At 44.5% G+C, this 13367-nt stretch overlaps 1 protein-coding gene across 1 annotated transcript in view; it reads left to right on the forward strand.

Moving 5' to 3' along the window:
- OCIAD2 (OCIA domain containing 2) overlaps positions 1–13118 on the forward strand; it is a 126005-nt gene extending 112887 nt beyond the window's left edge. Inside the window, exon 7 of the mRNA XM_069631687.1 lies at positions 12954–13118. The gene's annotated coding sequence lies outside the window, so the exon portion shown is untranslated. The remainder of the gene's footprint in view (positions 1–12953) is intronic.
- Positions 13119–13367: the final 249 nt, after the last annotated feature.

Raw genomic sequence — 13367 nt, forward strand, 5'->3', positions numbered from 1 at the left:
AGTACGAACCAGTCTTTTGCTATAGTAGCAGCGAGACTCTCCCTAGTTACATGTGCGGGGTAGTGCAGCTGTTCTAGCGCTACCTTTAACAAGGCTGCAGGCATCACCGGCTTTCCACTGCTGTCCTGTCACCACAATGCTTCAGAGCGGGATAAAGAACACCCTCTTTGTTTCCACAAATCCTGCTCTTCCTGCGGTGCACAACCTTGAACCTCCATCAACTGAGTTCTTGACAAATAATTAAACCCTTCATTCACAATCATAATTGTAACTACTTTTTCTTTTACATTTGGAGGATCAAAACTTGAAATATGTCGTGAATATGCAACCCCGTTGGCCTCTTCGTCTGCGGCTTCTTTCCCGCGTGGGATAAAATCAGTTCTCTTAGTATGTGCTGTACATTTAACTATTGCTATGGCTACTGGGAGTTGTAGTGCCTCGGTCCAATAATGCTGCATGTTGAAGTGGAGTGCCATCCGCTCTGAGGCAGCCCCTCCGTTTCCAATGCACTAGCCCTGCGTGCACGGGTGACATCACATAGGTGGAGTCACTGTAAACCATCACTTCCTGCCCTGCACGATTCTCGAGCGCGACAATAAGCGCCATCAATTCTACTGCTTGTGCCGAAAAGTGAGACCGTAGTCTTGCACTGGCTACCACTTCAAATTCCCTGTTTGCTCTGTGCCTTACCACAGCTGAACCTGAATGTCTTTCCCCATCAGTTTGATTGATTTTTGAAGACCCATTAATAAAGAGAACCTCCCCCCTGCTAGAGCATTCTCCTTTACACCTAGGATTTCATCATAAAACTCTTCGTAATTAGAACAATCATCCATCTGCTCAACCTTTGTTACAGGCTCGGCTACAAACGTGGCAGGGTTCACTATTTTACACCTGACTATTTTAATAGCAGGATTCAATAGGACTACCTCATACGCAGAAGCTCTCTGAGATGTCAATGTACCCCTGGGATTTTCCAAAACAGCAAACAAAGCATGCTCAACAAACATTGTCATAGAACACCCCATTACAATGATGGTACATTTCTCTATGGCAAACACGGCTGAGTGTCCTCTCATGGCTGGATCTAAATTCTCACTTAATGCCAGAGGTTTGTAACCTAGTGTAGTCTTCTGTGTAAGCACAGCTGTCATGACTGTCCCATTTGTAAACAGGAAGAATTCCTCAGAATAATTGGGAATTCCTAAAACTGGAGCTGTACAAATTGCTTTCTTCAATTGTTCAAACACTTCCTCCATTCCATTCATTGCCCCTTCTATGGCATACTTTGACAATTTATTCTGAACTAACTTGGCTTCCTCACGTTTTGGAGCATCTTCCTTCTTATTTTTCTCTTGCAACAGCCGACATTGATGCGCTATAGTCAACTTCATCTCTGCCCACTGCTTCGCTTGCATTGCCACTCATTTCTTGAGCTCTTTCTGCACCGACTCAGGCAATCCTTGACATAAAATGTGGTAAAATACTGGCACTGATTTCCCCCACACACAGGCCCCTCATTTCCAAAGTCCACCGTTCCTGAATACTTTGAATATAAGAAAGCGGATCTTCATCATCTTTCATGTTACGTGCCATAATTACACCCATATCTGATGTGTCAGGATACTGCACCCTGAGCGCTCTCCAGACGTCTGCTCTACAATTATTAAATGGTGCTTCGTCGTGAGCTGTGTTCTGTGCAGTGACACTTGAATAGCCTGCTCTTGTCCAAATGTCATCAGCCCTTTCCCCAAGAATGGCTGCTAGGAGACCCTTAATGTCCCCTATGGGTAGAGGATTTCCTTCTGTCTTTTTCTCTAGCTCATAAATCCATTTCCCTGCACCCACCATTAAGCTGTTGAGTTTACATCTTAAGTTATCCTTATCCATTTGGGGCCAGGGGATATACTGCGGTCTGGACTTTCCTTTCTCCAATAAAGGGAACTGCGTGAACCCAAATCCGCAATCGGCTCCCATCGTTTGTCTATTCATAGTGGGAACAATAGTTCCTGATTTCCTTCTACCTGGAAATGACCGTAGTCTGTTCACATATGGTGATGGCTCTCCCTTCTCGCTATGCGATCATCCTTCAGGTCGCTCAGGATACCCCATTGGATCTGGCATCCTGTCCTTTGGCTGTTCTAGGTCAGACCATCTCAATTTCTTGTCTGCCTGCAGACATCCCTCCGGACCGCATGCGCCTCTTCCCTCTTCCCCATGGAAGGTTTCTCTCTCTTCGTCTGACATCTCTAGTCCCCAACTAGTATGGCTCTCTTCTCTTTCACCTTTATCTAAAGTTAACCTGCTGAGAGACAAATCCCTATGATCAAGACCAAGTGGGTTGCCTCCTTCGTCTCATGATTGGGCGGCTATAGATCAAACTTCCTTCCCTCTGTTTCCCGATCCACCTCTTGCTCTCATATCCTGATAGGCTTTATCAATCCATCTCTGATGCTTCTTATCTCGGAATTCTCATCTAATACAACCTTAGATGGCCCTCGCATTGCTCCCTGTGGCGGGAGGAACTCCTCTATATCGCCCAATGATATTACTGGACTCGGTTCCGTTAACTCTTTCCGGATGTGCTCAAGATCACGCTCCCTCAGTCTCCTTTTTTGCTCCATTTGTTTGTCTAATTCTCTTTGCTTTCCCTCCCATTTAAATCTTTCCTCTTCCCTCCTTTTTTCTTCACATCATTCGCTGTGCGGTCTTCATCTTCCCTTTGTCTTTGCATTTGTTTATCCCTTAATTTTTGTTCTTCCTCTTCTTCTCTTGTCTGTTCTTCAAGGGTTCTCTGTCTGTTATCATATTTCCTTTGCTCCTGCACCCTTTCTTCCTTCTTTTGCTGTTCTTCCTGATATATGTGTTCTCATCTATGCCTGCTCTTTCTCTTATATTCATCCTCTTTCAATAGTTTGTCTCGTTCCCTGCCTTTTCTATCCTGTTCGTCTTGATCTTCCCTTTGCCTAACTTCCTCAATACTTTTCCCATCAAGTTTGAGTAATATCTGTCCACCCATCCATGTGTTCTTTACGAGTGTTACTTCGTCAACTTTATCCTTCTCTCCAGTGCTTAAAGTGGGCCGGGGCCTGCCGGGGCCGGGCCCCGGCAGTCTCCAAAAAGTGGGACTGAGCCGGGGCCCTGCCGGGACCCCCGTCCTACCGCAACATTGGCGGGAATCGCGGGATGCATTATCCCGTCGTGACGGGAGATGCGCCTGCAAGGAAGTCAGGCATGCTGACAGAAGTGGCAGCCAGCCGCAGCGACGCTGTGACTGGCTGCCACTTCCGTCAGTCATAGAAACTGCGTCTGGTGACCCCTCACGCGAGAGTTCACCAGAGGGAGTTACTGTACCTTTGTTTCCCCAGGTCGCCTTTAACCCTCGGCGAACCTGGGGATTCCTCGACATTTTTCGAGGTTTATGAAAGATGGCTTTGAAAGTACACATTTCAAGCCATCTTTTATAAAGCTTTGCCAACAGACAATTTTGTCCTTAGTCAAAGCTTTATAAAAGATGGCTTGAATTGTGTACTTTCAAAGCCATCTTTTATAAACCCGAAATGTTTAAAAAAGATGGCCTGAAAACTAGTCAAACCGTAGAGTATGCACACAAATATATATAAATGTTATATATTTGTGTGCGTACCTTACTATGGTTTGTGTACTTTGCAAGCCATCTTTTATAAACGTAGAAATATGTTACATATTTCTATGTTTAAAAAAGATGGCTTGCATAGTACACAAACCATAGTAAGGTACACACACAAATATATAACATTTATATATATTTGTGTGTATACCCTACGATGTGCATACGTTTTAGGCCACGCCCCTCCCACAAGCCATGCCCCCAAATGAGGGCCCCCCCTCGATTTCTTACCCCACTTAAAGCCCTGCTTCTCTCCTTCCCAATTCCATCTCTTAATCTTCCATTCTATATCTGTGGCTACATTCGGTCATTCGCTTTTCTCCTCTTTTGCATGACCTTAAAGGTCTCTTCTCTCTTCCTAGTCTCCTCTGGACTATCGTCACTGCTATCAGCAGGCAGTTCACGTACCGGATTACTATATCTTGTCACTGCTTTTAGTTCCCTCAATAGGTACAATCCTTCATCTTTTGTACTATCGCCATTTATATTGGGTGTGGTAAGGGGAGCAAAAGGCTCAGCACCTTTCTCCCTACACTGATTAAGCATCCAGTCCTCAGGAGGAGGGTCATCCCATTCCTCCTGGTACATCTTCCAGAGCTCTAAACTAGCTAGCCTTTTTTCAAATATCTTCCCTGTATACGCAGCGTGCAAGTATGTGGTCATGTGTTGCAAAAGCGCTTTTGACAGTGAACCCCCTTGTGGCCAGGGCATGAACATCTGATCTGCTGTGCCTTTTACCCATTCTCAGATGGGAGTTTGAGTCATTTCATATCATAAACCTTATTTTTGTTGTGCCTAAATACCCGATGAGTTTGTAAATTACTAATTCTAAACCTGCCTTGAGGTAGGGAACTGGGCTATACAGACGCTCCTCGTCTTACACTCTGATGCTCCTCGTCCTATACTTTAAACAACACTTTAAACAAACCGACCCCCCTGCTACTTTTTTACATTACCACAATCCCATATTTTGCCAGACCCTCAGACTAGTCACCATTCGCTTTTCAGCTCAAGACCCTCGGGATCGTCCCCTCCTCCAAACGACCACCATCACCTTCGGTCGGCTCAGCGCCCCTTGGAAACCGGGAGGGATTTCGTGAAAGAGGGACCCGTCCCACCTGTATCGATTTTCTTGCAAGAGTTCTATATCGGCCGCTCTCCACATCTTGAGATCCTCCCGCTAGATGACGGAGGGTGTCTGATTTTCCAAAAATGATAAAAATGTACTAATCAATGGATCCAAACCATCATCTCACTGCTACCAAGTGAACCCGTAGGCCCTTTAAGACGAGGTAGCAGTATCTGAGATGGATGGGGCACAGAATTTACTCTGACACCAATAATCAGACCGACTCAGGAAGTTGGCAAAACTTAGCTGTTTTAATAACAATTATCTAAACCAGGGCGCAGAACAGGCATCAACGGACGCCACACAGCACTCTCTCAAAGTATTTAGTAAAACACAATTCTTTTATAGCAAAAACTCATCATAAGTGACGTCATACTACATGGAAAAATAAGAAAACCTAAGATGGATTGTGGTAGGCTTAAAGGAAATATCTAAGTATACTTTCTATGGGGTATGGGATCGTGATTGGTTCTTAACATCAGGTGGGCAGCTATGCCCTCCCCTAGTGCAAGTCATCTTCTGTGTCATGAAAATACACAACGTTTCATTGGCTTCCAAAACTATAGGGCTCTCTGCTACGCAGCTCTCTATGATTGGTTTGGCACACTTGTATCTTTCTGGAATATTCCACACGCTAGCAGCACGCAAAAGCTGGGACCCCAGGTGCTGGAGGGTTGGCTTGATCATGCCTCCCCACCCAATTAGCCCAACATCCAACATCACTCCTACTGTCTCCCATTCAATTAGTCCTTTGAACTCTGCCTTGCAACAAATCACTGTGCCTGAGAATAAAAGGGAGTGTGAGCACGGTCTTATCTTCTGGTCTTGGTGTAGCTTGCCCAAAGTCTATTCTCATCTTGACCATGTGACAGGAGACTGTGTTTGAGCTCCTTTTCGTATTTAAAATCATTAAATGAATAAAATCTGGCACTTCCAGTGTTTTTCCATTGCACCTCAACAGAAGCTCGTCCCGCTTCAGACTTTCATTGTATCTTCTGGAATAAATAACCAGGCTCTTGGTGGCCCCAACCCTTGACCCCTTGCCAGGCAAGCCTTCTTGAATCTTCACTCGCTGTCAGCTGTTTATTCTACTGCACCACACTTTCGGCCCTTCTATTCATGGGGTCCCAGTTTGCTAAAATACATTGTGGAACCTCCAGATTCTGTACACTTATATATAATGGCAGCATCGCGTGCAGTCTATTCACAATGTATAGCCAGCCTTATGATTACTTAGTCTACTAGCGTTTCAGCATCTGTACAGCTATAAAACGGTTTGCATTTTCTTCAGTGCTTTCTGCACGTGCAATCTTCATTCCACTCACGAAGTGTTGCTCAATTCTTCACATCGCCATCAGACTCTATAAGGTCTATATACTCTCTTCATCGGTATCTCTTCTTGGTGCGTCATTTCTGCTTCATTTGACGTCACCAGGCTCTTGCTTTCAGCTTTTCACACTTCTTCCAGGACTTCCTTCAGAAGACTGTCATTTCTCCTTGGATACGTCATGTAGGGCTTTCGTGGACACTTTGCGGTATAGCGATCATTACTGGTGTTGTGCATGTTGCAATTTCCGGCTTCCAACATATAGGCAAAATTGGTGCAGGATTTCCGGTAGAGGCAATTGGCTCCTCCTTTACAATATCCTTTCAGACCGTAAATGGTGTATGCCTTTGAAGTGTTCTCACACTTGACAATGCCAAGCTTTGCCTCCCTGGAAGGTTTCCCCGGGTGCACAGAAAGGAGTTAAAATGGGCTGGAAGATAAGTTCCCACTTCCCATTCTCCGCCATTCAGCATTGTGACTGTCGTACAGGAAGTGGGCATGCTTCATAAAGAAAGGGACGGTTGGTTCCTCTTGAACATGTCCAAATGTACATGAGAATGGAGCAGAGTGGATCTAACCACAAGTACGAAATTGGGTTGACGATATCCAAACACCAGAAGTCTGCAACCTTTGGCTAACAAGAGTTTTTGGACTACAAGTCCCAACTGTCCTAGCTAGCAAAGTGACTAGTCACGACATGGGAGTCTTCGTCAAAACCTCTGGCGAGCTGCAGTTTCCCGGCCACTGCTCCAAACCATTTCCCTCCTGCCACTTGGCGCACTACATGCTGCAGAAAACTGCAGTTGCTGCCTTGGTGTCCTGCACAACTTGCAGAAGTTCTTGTTTTCCACACTGAACATTCAATGTCTAAAACACATATGCTGACCCTTTGAATCCGTTAAAATGCAATTTTCACCAGTGCAGTCAAATATCACATCTATTTAAGGTTTTGGATAAGTGGGGTATGTAACCAAGCAGCATGCAATATGAATGTGCACCTGAAATAAAATGTTAACTTTTAAAAAGTAAAATAACTGGTTATAGGCTTCACAACAGGTGTACAGTACCAGAAATTACAGGGATTGTAATAAATACTCCAGTTCTCCATTTATTGCAATGGTCTCTAATCTGGGAAACATAAGTGATACGGCAGGCAAACAACTCAATATGGCTGGAGCACAATATTAGAGCAAACACCACGGGAGCAAGAAGAGCACAGGTCTTTGACCCTGCCATTAACAAAAACAGGGAAGGCTGGTCCATAATGTGCCACAAGGTGTGGACCCACCCTTTTTGGACTAGCCGCCAAGCCAGTCCAGTGAAAACACTAAGTGCTCTCTTAGCTGCAAAAAAACAGCCGAAGGAACACTTCTGGATAGCTTGAACTGTCAAAGGGACACATGGCTTCCCTTTAACAGTCTGTGCCCATTGTGTCATGCAAGGCCAGGGGTGTTTTGCTTCCCCAGCCTTGCATGGCCCACTGGGGATACACTGAGTGCCTCGAGACTGCCTCTGGGTGGTAGCGGTGCATAGTATAAATCAATATAACATAACATACATGCTGGGCTACAGCAGCTCTAAATGTGTGTAGAGGCACTCCTGCACTTCCTTGCACATTCAGAGAGACTGGAGCACACATAGCCCAGGGAGCGCTCCGGCACCTCCGCGCATTTGCAGAGAAACAGGAATCTCTCTCTGCTTCCTATTCAAGTTGCACGGGAGCCGAGTAGCCAGATGCATTGTGTGATCCTGTCCTCCTGATCCAGCGGAGTAGATGCTAGAAAGGTGTATGTTGTGTGGGAACACCTGTGACTGAGAGTGCAAGTTATGCATGCATTGATGAAAGACTAATGAATGTGTATGGGTGTGCAAGTGAATGTGTAGGGATGCATAAGTGAATGTGAATGAATGCTGAATGAATGTGTGAAGGGACTTGAGGCCCAGAAGACAGCCTGGAGCTTCAGGATGTTGATGTGAAGCATCTTTTCTTCTGGCAGCCAGAGGCCTCTGGCGGGCAACTGTCTAGTGTGAGCTCCCCAACCTTCCAGAGATTGAGAAGTGTCCGTGGTGACTGTCTCCTGGTAAGGAGGGACTTGGAATGGGGCCCCCTGCACGAGATGAGAGTGCACGTGCCTCCACTGTATTGCTCGTCAGAACTCCTCTTTGAGGGCGATCTTGTCCATCCAGGATCCCGAGACTTACAGCCACCTCGCATCCAGAAACTCCTGGGGAGGCCTCATCTGTAGACTGCAAAGAAGGACGATGTTCATGCAGGACGACATCATGCCCAAAAGTGACTTGACAGCCCGCACAGTAGCCGACCGCACCGATGACAGGTGCTGCAACTTCCCTAGGATGGCTACCACCCTCTCTTCTGAGGGGGACGCCAGGCAAGTCACAGTGTTGAGTCGGGCTCCCAGAAACAGAGCGTTCTGCAATGGCTCCAAGCAGGTCTTTGGATAATTTATGGAGAATCCCAAATCCATCATCAAATACATGGTTCTCTCCATGTGCTGGCTCGTCAGAGCATGGGAGCGGGATCGAACTAGCCAATCGTCCAGGTACGGGTAGATGTGGATGCCCTCGAGACAATGATGCGCCGCTACTGTAGCCAAGCACTTAGCAAAGACCCTCTGGACCAATTTCAGGCCGAAGGGAAGTGCCTTGAACTGATAGTGTCGCCCCTGGACCACGGACCGCAGGAACTTAGTGCTTCAGATGGATGGGGACATGAAAGTAGACGTCCTCCGGCTCCAGAGATGCCAGGAAGATGCCTTCCTCCAGTTGGTCGAGCACATGCTGCAACGTGACCATCCTGAACTTCTGGGACTTTAAGTACTTGCTGAGACGTTGCAGGTCCAGAATCGGCCTCCACCTGTCTTCTTTCGGACTAGAAAGTATCAGGAGTACACCCCGCAGTCCCAGAGGTGCTGGAGGATGGGTTTCAGTGCCCCCTTTTTTAACATGGTGTGGACCTCCTGCAGCATCTGCGCCACCTGCTGTTCTTGTCGAGCCACAGGGGGAATACGAGGACACCTGTATTGGAACTCCAAGGTATGCCCCTGTCCGAGAGCATCCAGCACCCATCTGTCGGTGGTGATGGTCCTCCTCGCACTGAAGAACCTTGCCAGCCGTCCTCCCACTGGGCTGCACAGGTGAGTACCCAAGTCCATGGCCAGTTCAGGCCTGTTTTGGTGTCAGAGCCCTGCCCTGCACGCGGCATCAACACTGTCCTCTGCTGCCATATGCCTGCAAGAGACCTCTGTATGCCTCTTGCGTCATGTAGCAGGAAGGCTGCCGATAGAGGACGGTGTAGCCCCTGGAGAACCTGCCGGGTTTTCCCCTTGAGCAACGAAAGGACAACGACTGACATTGCTGCACGGTACCCAGCAAATGTGCCGTCTCCTTGTCAGTCTTGATGATTTGAGAGACTCATCAACCATCTTGCCAAACAGGTTTTCCCCTTCTAATGGCATGTCCAACACCTTAGGCTGAATGTCCAGCCTCAAGTTGATGGTTTTCTGGATCAGGGGAAGGCTGAATGTCAGCCTGAAGTTGATGGTTTTCAGCCATCCCTGTCAACGAAGAGACACTCTGTTTCCCATCTGACAGAATCTCCCGTACAGTACGCACCCCCACCCATCAGTGTTGGTCCATTGTTCTTGAAAGTATTGCAAATATGTCTTTCGCCCAAAAGGAATGCCCTACAAGGTCGCGATCAGAGTCCGGAGCCTGTTGGGCATGTTATCTCACGTTGGCCAGAGCACGATCCAGCCCATTCCCAAGTGATCCCGAGTTATGGCCCATATAACTGACTAAACCCTACGATCCTCGGATTCCATGACACCAGGTGCCCTTTGACCATCAACCCCAAAGTAACAAGTCCTAGAATGTTCAAAGAGGATGGACAGGATGTACCGTTGCAGCGACAATCGTGTGATTTGTATTGTGAGATGCTGAGAGGGATACATTATAGTTCAAACAAGGGTGGAGACTTGGGAGAAGGATGATGCAGATGGAGTGAGTGAAATGCGTGGGTGAAGGTAAGAGTGCCCTGGAACTGCCTGTGTGTCTGTTATGAAGCCTGCCAAGTTTATAGTATGAGTGATAAACAAGCTGTATAGTAGGAGTATAGTTAATTTGTTTTTTTGACCTTCGACGTGAGAAACAGATGAGCCCTGCAGCGCCCACATGATGGAAGATCGACTGACTGGGCTGGGACCAGTAAACTGCTATCCCATATGGATAAAGGCAGCACCTGTATAGGGTCCACCCAATCAGTCACTCTGGTGTGTACTATATGTATTGCGTCATTATGCCGATGTTTTCGCCTTCAATGTTTCTGCTTGTATCTCTTCTCGGCAGAACGTTCTTGGCAGCAGAGTTCTTTATTGTTTCTCTCATCTGCGCATGAGATTAAAACCGGTTATCCATACAAGATCGACTTGGGCCTTTCTTCCCTAGCGGGTTGCATTTTCTCTGGTGTGAGCATGCAGGGGCTTGCTTTAACTGTCATTGGATGGAGGCAGTATGACCCAAAGGACAGTGATTGGTTTAGAGGAGAAATACAGTTTTAAAGCTAAAGTGAAACAGTTTTTTCTTTTACCGAGGATTCTCAGCCTGACGACAAGGAATATGCCAGATTCCATGCTGGAGAAGGAATATATGCAAATTTGTGAAGCATTCCATAGTTGAAATATTGATTGAAGTACCATGAAGGCCTGAAAACACATCTGTTCCTCCAGGCATTTGGAACTCAACCTTTGAAGTTCAACCATTGTTGTTCTTCTCCCTCACATTCCTCATATTGATCTGAAGCTGCCAACCCTAGAGTGACTGCTATATAAAAACACAATAACAATTGTTTTAAAAATGGAGGCGACTCAGGCTTAGGTCTAAGCAGAGAGAAAATGATCTGTAGGTTCTGGTGACAGCAGCAAAGGCAGCTTTAGAAAGGGGAAGGGATGGCAATAGTACAGGCCAAGACACTTTCACAGTTGGGAAAAGGACAGGCAACGAACGATCTGTGGTAGATCCTCATCCATTCATTAAACAAAAGACATAAATGACCCTGATAGTGTACACTTTTCTTCTATGCCTCCCACCTATTTTGTGGGTTCCAATTATGGTCCCTCTGTATATGAGTGAGGATCCATACAATTATGCACCTATCCTCTAAAAAAAGGCAATTGTTGATCAAATAACGGATCAATTATGGGAAATAATTCTTAAGGCACAACAAATATCTTTTTCCATTGCAGTTTTAAACTTTCTATAAATATAAATATCTGGTTAAATGTGATATACATTGATAAAATTGTTGAATGGTAACATTTGTCTTTTTTAGGAGTTTTGTATGTGTGTTATTTAATTGTGTTGATGTTAATTAGATCTTAATCTTATCTGGTCATACATATGAGTATTGGGATTGTGAAAGGTGTTATTTGTGAAACAAATCACAAATAAATATTATTGTTATGATATGCATGTGTAATACCTTCCCTTTATATCTATTTTATGGTGAATTGTGTACTGATGCAAGTCCTGATGACCATAACTATCTGGTTGGAATTCATCTGCACTGAAAATGAAATCTAAATAAAAGAGCATAATTGAAACCATTTCTGTGCCTTTTACAAGGTTACACATTTTATTTTATTTTTGATAGTGCAGAGGCATGTGTGAGATTTGCCTGGAGGATCCTTATTGTGTTCTGTAAAGCGCCTTATCCACCAAACTAGTTCTAACTGTGGTCCCTCATTATTACTGCATGACTCACTTTACCTTACAATAGTTTAATAGCCGCACTATGTGTTTTTGTGGCTGCTGTATATTAAACCAGAAAAGCAATGAAGCCTTAAAGTAAAATAAGGGAAGTTTGGAGAAATAAGGAATTAGAAGGTATGGGAAACTGTTTGCTATGCAATTCCCCAAACACAATACAAAGTAGAGAACACAGATTGAATGTGGGGCGTTGCAAGTACATCGACTGGCTCTTCTCAATAGATTTGTATCTTACCCATACTTTATAAACACCTGAGATATCTTCTATAAACTGGCCAGCAGCGAGGAAACACTTCTAACAATAGCACCCTTAAAACTGTTGGCATTAGTCTCTTTTGTAAAATTGAAGATTTTGCATTGTCTTAAAGGTGATTTGGTGAACTTATACAATTGTTCATTTAATTTGGTACAGAAATGGTAGGCAAAGGCCATACTTAGGAGGAGGGTTCTCATCATGATAATTCATATTGTACTTAATGAGGCTATATCAAAGCTGTATATTTTTTCACTTGCAAACATTCGTATTGCGCATTTGTATAGAAGGGAGTCATGACTGCACTGAAATGAAATTTGTGATTCGTACAGGTTGAATAACATGATTTTACACATTTGTTTAGAAAGTAGGTTATATTATCAATTGTTGTGGGATAAGGTTTTAGGTATTTTAGAATATGTTTTGGAGGGATGTATTTTAGATTGATTTTAAATGCGATAATTATCTGAGAGAGTATGTTAACTAAACATTATTTGATTTCATTTTTCTTTTCTTCAATGTGTATATATCTGATTTTATGTACTGAATTGATTGCTGTGATTGTATTTATATGCTGTGCAAGGTTGACTGGTTTCAACCAGAATCACAATAAAGAAATAAAAAATATAGCAAAATAAGATAGGCAATTGTAATTGGGTGCAGGATTTGAGCTGAGATAACATTTTCTGTTTAATGCATAAGAATCAGATGCCTTACATACCGGATGTATTTGCTCCCTATTGGGAACGTTTGGTGAAATGTCAAAATTATTTGCATTTATAACTGTGTTTTTTTCATTTTGCCTGTACAGATTGTGGCTATCCTGGCAATGGGAGCATGGTGAGGCTCGATTTCAGTTGTGCTCACCACCAGCTACAACCAAAGAATATGCATAATCATCAATCATGCACAGCTTCGCACATAGCAATTCACTTTGAATGGAAAGTGTTGTCTAATAAAATTCTGCTTGCCATAATTGTGACCTTGTGTCTGAATTGTGCACAGCTGAATTTATGTTTTCAAAATCACTGGCCCAAATAATGCCCCAGGTGTGTTTACGCTTTCATTTAAAAAGTAATTTGTGTCATTTTTCATCCATGTCAGTGTCTATTGTTGATTGGAAACAATTTACGGCTTAAAACTACTTTCCAAAATCTCTACTCATGACTGAGTGTCACCATTTAGATGGCAGGACATTTTATATAACAAGCCTATATTTGTCTTG

Source organism: Ambystoma mexicanum, chromosome 6q (genome assembly GCF_040938575.1).
Source record: "Ambystoma mexicanum isolate Mex_15411 chromosome 6q, UKY_AmexF1_1, whole genome shotgun sequence".
Lineage (NCBI taxonomy): Eukaryota > Metazoa > Chordata > Amphibia > Caudata > Ambystomatidae > Ambystoma > Ambystoma mexicanum.